The sequence below is a fragment of the Priapulus caudatus genome, unplaced genomic scaffold, assembly GCF_000485595.1.
Source record: "Priapulus caudatus unplaced genomic scaffold, Priapulus_caudatus-5.0.1 Scaffold203, whole genome shotgun sequence".
Classification (NCBI taxonomy): domain Eukaryota; kingdom Metazoa; phylum Priapulida; class Priapulimorpha; order Priapulimorphida; family Priapulidae; genus Priapulus; species Priapulus caudatus.
In genome coordinates, this window is record NW_014577264.1 from 301190 (window position 1) to 310984 (window position 9795).

A 9795-nucleotide genomic window follows, 5' to 3' on the forward strand; every position below is an offset into this window, starting at 1 on the left:
CACACACACACACACACACACACACACACACACACACACACACACACACACACACACACACACACACACACACACACACACACACACACACACACACACACACACACACACACACACACACACACACACACACATTTATCGCATTATCATACACGTTCCTGGCAATATTACAAACGTTACTAGGTTGATCTCTATACAAACGTTTTTGGATATTGGACTATTTAGGGCGAGGGAAAGGCAAGGTGCGTTCTATTGATATGACTGTGTAATCGTAAATCACTTAAAGGTGTGCATTAATCCGTTACAGTAGTGTAAGCTGGAAATTGGAGTCGGATACATTATAGTGCCTGGCCAGTCTGTACAGAATCACATCTAAGGTTATTAGGTAGGTAATCATCTATAATTGCATGGTGTTGACGTGAAGACTTCTGTAATATTTGGTAAAATCGCGATAATAATCTCTCGTTTGAAAACATACCGGCTGTAATGTAAATATTATAGGTGCCAGACCCGCCTTCTGTCACAATAAGGTGCGTGGACTTTTAGAAATACTTTGGCACGTTCTACGATGATGGATGGTTAATTCAAATACAAATTCAGTGAAGTATCGAGTGAAGACACAGAATACCGTCAACCATAGCAACATTATGTTTAACACAATTAGCTGCGACGCCCAAATTCAATCGACCTAAATGCAAACGCTGTCTACCCGAGACGTCAACACGTAACATGTATCAGCAGGATGTATATGTATCAGTAGGATGTATATGTGTCATTCTATTGCTGTTGTCTGCTTGTTGTTGCTTGTCTGCTTGTCTGCTTGTTGTCTGCTTGTTGTCTGCCTGTTGTCTGCTGCTGTAAATCAGTTCTGCTAAATCTCAATACCTTCGCTAACCCTGTATAAACCCTAACCCTAACTCGTCAGAAATGTCGGCTGCTTAGTGTCGCTCATCCAAGAATATTTTATATTTTCCATTGCATTTATTGCATCATGCTATTCTTCTCAAATAACCCCGTACACTGTATGTGCTGACTTATAACAGAAGTTTGAATCTTATTTTCAAGTAATGGTGAGAATGGTAGGCAATTTCCTTGAGTTAATTTGCCAATTCCGTTATTAAGACCGCTAAAACGCCGAGCATTTTAATCGAATTATCGCATAAAATAACAAAACGCTATCCTTACATAGAATTAACATTAAGACAATAACAAAACAACATAATCTACACGCTGCGAATACCCGTTAGGTAATGTATGATGCGTGATCTTCCCCGTGTGTAGTAACCGCGTGGTGGGATGTAAGTCAGTGGGGGATTCTATACATTAGTCACATCACTACGCAGCATTTATTACCTTGATGATCAATACCAAACTCAACGTATAACATATCTACGTCAAACCTATCTTTTGAATAGTTTATGATCAGCTTCAATTGCTTAACTTCTCTTCTTTTTTTTTATTAATAAAAAAGGAAATGTTATTTCTTAATACCCTGCACATAGCAGTACAGAAACACCAGGCTTTGCTTGTACCTATATATGTACTACTTCAACCCTTTTCCTACTTTGTTTTAGGAATGTTTATATTTATAAAAATATAATGGTAAGGCACATTACTTAAAGGAGGCGTATCTTGGATCGTTTAACTCCGAAAACTGCTAGGCACATTAGCCTTTGGCCGAATTTGATCCAATTTCCATCCATCAGGTCTTACAACAGCAGGCAGTCTCTTAGTCCCGTTGCTCGTCCATTACATGCTTAATAACGACCGTGCAGGAGGTCGTCTAACTGCACTAATAGTAAATTTTAACGAGGACACCCACTAATAGTGTCTGTGTAGGCCTATATAACCAGTCCAATCATATTAGGTATGGAAAATGTACTTTAAGAAAGGTCTGGGATGAATTACGTCTATATTACTGCAATAGTTTATCTCTGCGCTGTTTTATGGACATTCATGGTAAATTTCATTCTATGTCAAATTTCAAAAAAGTGTATCCTAAACGGACCACTCCGTAAACTGCTAGGTCTACTACTAACCCTTGATCTAACGCGATCTAATTTCCAACAACCGAATCGCGGCTTTTCATAACTAGCTGTTAACGACATGTAGTGCCCTGTCTATAATGGCGCAACAAATTAGGACGAGCCCTCCGAAGCCACCCATCCTTAAATTACGATTACGAGAAATAAGGTGACCTGTGGCAGCTGTGCAAAAGTCCATGGCTTTGCTGCACTAGTACCTATATTATCCAGGTTGTATCAGATAACTGTTGATACTTACCTGGTAGACCTACACTGACGCCTACTGATGTCACCGCATTAACATGTGTATTCATCGCATTTTGCATACTCAATGCTTTGATGTTCACTGAGCGTTGCAAATGGCTGTTAGATCCAACAGCCGTAATTTAACGTGATTGATGTGACAGAGTGTATGTAACTGGCACTAATACCTAACGAACTCTATGCCTACATGGCTACTGGGCCATGATATGGACTTTTCCTATGTCACAGCACATGTAGAGTAGCTTACACCTGCACCCAATCTGTCCAACACGAAATGAACGTCCTTAGAATTTGCGTATTTTTATAAGTGTTAAAATTTTGAAATTGCGCGAAGGATGGATCTTGCTGGATATTATTCAATTGTAGATACGGGTCATGCAGCAACTGGCAGTTCATCTAGCATTATGGTCTTGGCTACATTCATCAGTAGAATGTTACTGTTGCTCATCAATCAGCCTGCACACGCTTCCCATCAACAGGAATATCTGACCATGCATTCATCAACTTACCAACGTAGTAATGGCTACACAATACTTGCTTTGTAATATCGAAACTGATTAATCTATTGGGCTATGAGATGCCGATTTCATGTATTGTCAATGTTATGCAAGCTATATTATATATACATATATATATATATATATATGTGTGTGTGTGTGTGCGTGTGTGTGTGTGTGTGTGTGTGTGTGTGTGTGTGTGTGTGTGTGTGTGTGTGTGTGTGTGTGTGTGTGTGTGTGTGTGTGTGTGTGTGTGTGTGTGTGTGTGTGTGTGTGTGTGTGTGTGTGTGGTGTGTCAGTGTGCGTGTGTGCGTGTCGTGTGCGCGTGTGTGTGTGTGCCTGAGGCGTGCGTTGCCGTGCGTGCGTGTGTACGTGCGTGTGTGCGCGTGCGTGTGCGTGTGCGTGCGTGTATATATTTGTGTGTGTGTGTATGTGTATGTGTATGTGTTGCTGTGCGTGTATATATTTGGGTGTGTGTGTGTGTGTGGTGTGTGTGTTGTGTGTGTGTGTGTGCGGTGTGTGTGTGCGTGTGTGAGTGCGTGTACGTGTGTGTGTGGGCGTACACGCGTACGTATATATAGATATATATATATATTGCCACACAAGCTGTGTGCTGCTGTGTCGGGGGAGCTGCAAGCTCCAGAAACACGTGATCGCTTACATCAGTAAGAACATCTGTTACCGCCAGCTGAGGTCAGGCCGCCAAATTACTTCGACTAGTGAACATTCTTCCAAGACGATATACTATTTGCTAGTTTATCCCAAGTTAGTAACGGTTCGTTGTAAGGTTATTGGTGCTCAACAGCCCCTGTAAACATTGTCAGCCTACATACAGCGTATTGTGCATACACCGAGCCGTATCATTTTCGGTCTGTATGCCGAGTGTCATGTGCTGACGGCACGCTAAATGATAACTTTTATCTAAAGTTGTAAATGTAAGATTATATATCCATAAAGCAGTATATATTATTAATATACTGCAAGAAGGGAACCGAGCCCTATACATACCTTCCCCCGAAGCTGATGACGTATATATTAACTAAGCAACTCGGAGAGCACAGACCTCCGCTCAAGGCCAGCTGAATTCTGTCGAGCTGGTGAAAACTTTAATTAATTTAATTAAATAATTAATTTAGATCCCGGTATGACGACCAAATTAACATTCTAAGTTACCGATTCTGACGTATCGCTGAAAATTTTATTAAATTAATTAATTTAATTAATTCAATTGATCCGGATCACCACCAAAATGTAATCATTTCTTAAGTTACCCGCATTTCTGACCTATCATGAATGTTATAATTAATTAAATTGGATCAGGATCACGCACCAAAATTCTTTCAATTCTAAGTTATGCTCATTTCTGACCTATCCTGAAAATTTTATGACAATCCGTCCATAACTTTTCAGTTGTGCGTACACAAACCAAACCCACAAACCAACAGAACCCACAAACCCCAAAGCGCACAAATCGGAACAAACACACGCCGGTGAAACATAACTGCCTGCCAACCCACTTGCGGAGGTAAATAAAATGGCCGTGGTAATGTATTGGTTAGCGTTGGATCGCCGCTTAATTGGGCGAGGTTTAATATGCAATGTGGAAATTCCAGGATCGCCAGAAAAATAGTACTAACCTAGAATCAATTAAATCGTTCTAATCTTCGTATCCTTCTTGCAAGGAATGTTTCCGACAAAGAAAGGAAACAAACGAGTCTTACATACTAAAGGTCATAGCCTCCACCGACGCTACTGCTGTACGGCTTGTTTATATGGTGTGTATTCTTTTCATTAATTCGGATTCAAATTCATTACGATTGCGTGAATTCGAATGATTCGATGCTCAATTCGATGCGTGAATCGAATCATTCGATGCGTGAATCGAATGATTCGAATGGCATTCATTCGATTACGGAATGCGAACATTCGATTCACGCATCGTATCATGTGATTCAAGTGCATCGAGATCATTCGATGCTCATTCGATGCCGCGAATGCGATATGATGTCGATGCGCGGAACGAATGATTCGATGCAGTCATTTCGATTCACGCATCGATTGATTCGATGGCAGTCATTTCGATGCGTGAATCGAATCATTCGATTGCGTGAATCGAATCATTCGATGCGTGAATGGCGAATCAATTCGATGGTATCATTCGATCACTATGCATCGAATCCATTCGATTCACGCATCGAATATGTCGATTCACGCATCGATCCATTCGATTCACGCATTCGAATGTCATTCGATTCACGGCATCGAATGATTCGATGCATTCATTCGAATGCGTGAAATCGATATGATTCGATCGTGAATCGAATTACATTCGATTGGCGTGAATCGAATGATGGCATCAATCATTCGATTCGCGGCATGTCGATACATTCGATTCAACGCATCGAATGATGCATCGAATGATTCGATGGCGTGAATCGAATGATTCGATGCGTGCAATCAAATAATGATGCGATAAATCGAATGTTGAAGTGTGATAACGTCGAATTGTTATAGTGTGATAAGATCGAATGTTATATGCGATAAAACACCATAAAACAAAAATCGATTATGACACAGAAAACAGCCATAAGTTGTATGTCCGAGCCCATCCCTGGCTATGTACTGCGTTATAATTTATTCACCTAGGTGTGTGCTCTCGTGCGCGTGCGGTGCTCGTGTGTTTGTCTGTGGTGGTGTGTGTATTTACATTAACCCGTCCGTGCTGCATGTGATCGCACTATATACGTTCGCGCACGCGTATCTGTTCTGTCTGTTCGTCGTCTGTCTGTGTGGCATGTATACGAACGCTGTTCTTTAATGTCGAATTAATTTATCATAATACCAAATTTAATAACAAAGTTGTGAGGCCGCGAAAGCATCATATAGTCCAACATTTTTTGTGAAGCCGTCGATTGGTTTCACTGGCTATCGACGCGCGCTTTGCATAAATTCTCAACTGTTCAGCGACAATTAAGTCCTCTAACAATGACTGTTATTATATTATAATTATATATTAATATGTCATTAGAATTCATGCAGATGTTCTAAAAAAAGCAAGCGTGCTCGGGTCCTACGACTGTTCCTATCAGGCTCTGTCGAGGTCCAAAACGTAACATCTAGTCATCAAATCGTATAGTCGTCAAACATATGGCGTCAAACCTGTATAAAATTATAACATATATGTTATATGTCAAATATATAACGCCAACATATAACATCACATCACATAACATCAAACCTTATAGTGGCAAACAGATAACGTTCTACATGTAGCAGCAAACATATAGCGTTAGACATATATAGCAGTAACGTTTAAAGGGAGAGTTTAGCTCTAGGTTTCTAGGTTATTTTCAGCTAATGTAGGTTAAGTAATTACGCCTACATTAAAAAGTTTCATGGTTCAAATCAGCCATTTAAAATATTTTTTGTTAATGTTTTAAAACTACGACTACAGTTTGATTACATACGACGGTGGCGCCACTCAATGCGCACTGATGCTGATTAAGTTGCGCAAAACCACTTTCCAGTCCAAGGTGTACAAAACCGAGGGTGTTTCTTATTTATTCATTTAAGAAACCAAAAGGATTTGTGAATCTCGTTACTAAGACGAATTATAGTTTCAGTTATATATATGAATTAAGATTTGCCCTAGAAATGAATATCGTTCGGTTAAATAGTATTTTAGGTATTAAAGTATAATTGCACTTTTTGGTGATTAGCCCTCGTCTGTAGCGTGCAAAATATAATTGTCAAATACGCAACTTTTTCGGAGTGGCAGCACCATAGAAATAGATAGATAACCATAGAATTGCTGATTCGGTCGCCATCTGCACTGTACTTAACAAATGACGCCTAGAGCAAGCGACGACAAGCGCCTCACCAGTCGGGAGGCTATTGAAACTCCACAGCATGGCGTCTATGGCAAATTTCTCGTTTCTGATATTAAAATTTAGTTTTTATAAAGCACAAAACGATGTACATAAGCGAAAGAACATCAATTTTGTGTATATGAATAGTCGTATGAAGTTAAAATTCGGAGTGTATTATTTATAACAACTACGACTGGCGAGGAAGAAATTGTCGATAGCAAAAGTGAGCATAGGAGTTTGCTGTATGTCTAAGGCTCTAGTCTCGCCGGGCTGTGCGGTAACTGTGGTCGTACTGATTGTGATACAGTCTGTCTATACCGGTCTTCTGACGCCTAGCAAAGACGTTTCTTGGAGCTATATAATTTCATGATAATCATCGCTCGCTAGGTAAGTTGCTCTTAGATCAGATAGTGTGGCTTATTGTGTCAATGCGGTGGTTTATTAAATTATACATCTAAATATCGATCGTATATATACCGTATACAGTATACTGGCCTACCGGAAAGACTTGTATTTGCTTTCCCAGCGCCCCTCACAGGAAAATGCCAGTGGGCTCCCAGCTACGCTCCTGTGTTATATTTAACTTATAGTAATACTTAGTAACAATAAAGGGTAGTAATGTAAGCTGATGCAAAAACATTGGCATAGACTAGAGAATATTATATTATATTTAATTAGATAATTGTCAGCATAAACCTGCTAAGCACTTGAAAAACAGATTTCATTCCGTAGTTGGTAGTAGCCGAGAACACTACTCGGTATGAGGATGAGATAGATAGATGTGGTTTATGTTCGAATAATTACAAGCATACATACAACGATAAGAGCATTAAATAAACAATAGCAGCTAGAGTAACTTATCGAGGATGGAAAACACAAAAAGCCGTGACTAGCAACACTTATTTCCATTCGTGGTTCCTTTAAAATAACATAGCATTTATTGGTTATGCTGATGGTCTATTAAAGTAACTCGATTATTTTAGCGCGTGTCATTTGCCATCAGATTAAAACGTTCGGCTAAAAAAATGTAATATTTACAGTAATGGTAAGACATATCTTGATATAGTATCTATATGTTAATAAGACTTATAACAATATAAATCTATTAAAGATGTAGCCTTTAACGAGGAGAGATCTAAAACGTTTACACTCCGCGAACTTTAGCTTATTACTTATAGACGTCTCCTGCAGCGACAGTGATAGAACTTTGGAGTAATCATTCTGATGATGTGCAGAATATTACTCCAAGATAGAAATACACCATGTCTCAATTTGTTCAGATAGCTACAAGCCCATAGATGTTTTTCTTAGCATTTACCAAACATAGAGGTCCACAGGGGCACATAATGCCACAAATAGTAAACTGGTGTGTGGCATAGCGTCAAATAGAGGCATGAGGAAAATGACTCATTCAGTAATTTGTATACTGTGTATAGTACAACCATGGAAAACCTATACGAAAACTGTATGTTCACCAAGTCAGAAACATTTGAGGCTCGACTGGACAGACAGCAGATATTAAAATTTAATAAGAATTGATAAAATATAATAATTTCTAAAAGCAATTCTACGTTCCATCGCACAGTTCTGAGAACCTGTGTATCTGACCGAAAAGATCGCGCAACAATTCAACATGTGGCAATCTAATCAAAGATGAGAGAGATGCTGGTTCTGTCACATGGATGTAAGGAAAATTGCTTCTCAACGCTGTCTGGATCTGTGTATTCTCTTTAATCATTTTGCAGTTGTCTGGTTCATCCTGCGATTCATCGATGTCTAATGCAATCGCTCATCACGGTCAATACCTATGGAGGCTTTTCCATAACATTGTCTTTAGCATGACAGCTTGGGTGACACGCGTTTAAACTGTGCCGTGGCTAAGGAAATAACCAAGAGGCAAACTTTCCAATGTCTAATTTACACCGACAGCCAATTGTAACCATACCCATCGGGAAAGAGTGTTGCTACGTGGAGCATGTGTCGCGATAATGCGAGTACACGAAAGTGATCCGGCGTGTTCGTCAGGAGAGACGTAATTGCTATGTGAGCGTGTGTCTACGTAGGCGAGAGCGACGAGAGGTGTCCAGCGTGTGTCGGCGGAGACATTTTTCTAGCATTTTTTGTCATATTTTATATGATAGATTAACACTAAACTCAGAATAAGGCCAGCTATCATTTTCTTCACACTCCATCAGATAGTATATTTGTTTTTTCTAGCTATGGTGAGCAGTTCTTTGACTAGTGATATGAATTGCTTTCACTGTTACTTTTGCAGCATTGCAGTTTGAGCTTTCTTTCTATAATGAACTGATCTATTTGTTGTTTTGCAAAAAGCTAGCTTGTTGCTTCAACATTTGTGCACCCTGGATGGTATCAAAGTGCATAGGCATGGTCTTATGTTTCGAACACTGAGTGATGGCAGTAGCATTTCTGGTTCAAATAGACGCTGTCATACAAAATGAAGAAGATCTATTAACACTAAAATGTTTGTTGTTCAGCTGCTACACTGAGATTATAAGCATGTGATTTGAAGCAAATGTGTTGCTGCGCACTCTTCGATCTAGTGCAATCCTTAAGATGTGCGGGCGGCACATTTCTTTAATCGCGCAGTGCAATTCCTAGCGCGATCGGTCTGACTGCAGCGCAATCTCGAGATTGTGTTGTGCATTCTTACGCTTATTAATAACTGAAGCATAATCGATCATTCACGCAAATTTGTTCCGAAAACGTCCTTTAAACCGAGAGCTCTCTATAAGCTGTTTCTAAGAGGTAATCAAAATATGGTACATACAAAGCTTAACCTAAGCTGAAAAGCCTAACCCTACTTTTAGCAATTGTCACCGTACACAGTGTGCCAGAGGGATGCAGTCAGTAAGAGGCCACACAACACTGTCACGCGTCACCAAATCTGGTTACGAACCGAGGGCATTGGGTTGGGTCGTAGCAACTCTTTAATCGGAACTTCTTAGATCAACTAGCTCTACTGATAAACCGAGGAATAGAGAAACCGGGGCCGGGATTGTAGATTGCATGTGAGCAGAAATATAATAAACATTCTGTGATAAGTGTACATTATCATTGGTCATCTTATTCATTCTCAAATTTTGGATGAGCTTTTTTCATGGTGGTCTCTAATAGCCC

General features: G+C 39.8%; 1 protein-coding gene across 1 annotated transcript in view; it reads left to right on the top strand.

Moving 5' to 3' along the window:
- Positions 1 to 9795, top strand: part of LOC106807251 (rho guanine nucleotide exchange factor 11-like) — a 40098-nt gene that overhangs the window by 12400 nt on the left and 17903 nt on the right. The window contains exon 2 of the mRNA XM_014809544.1: positions 308 to 385. The gene's annotated coding sequence lies outside the window, so the exon portion shown is untranslated. The remainder of the gene's footprint in view (positions 1 to 307; positions 386 to 9795) is intronic.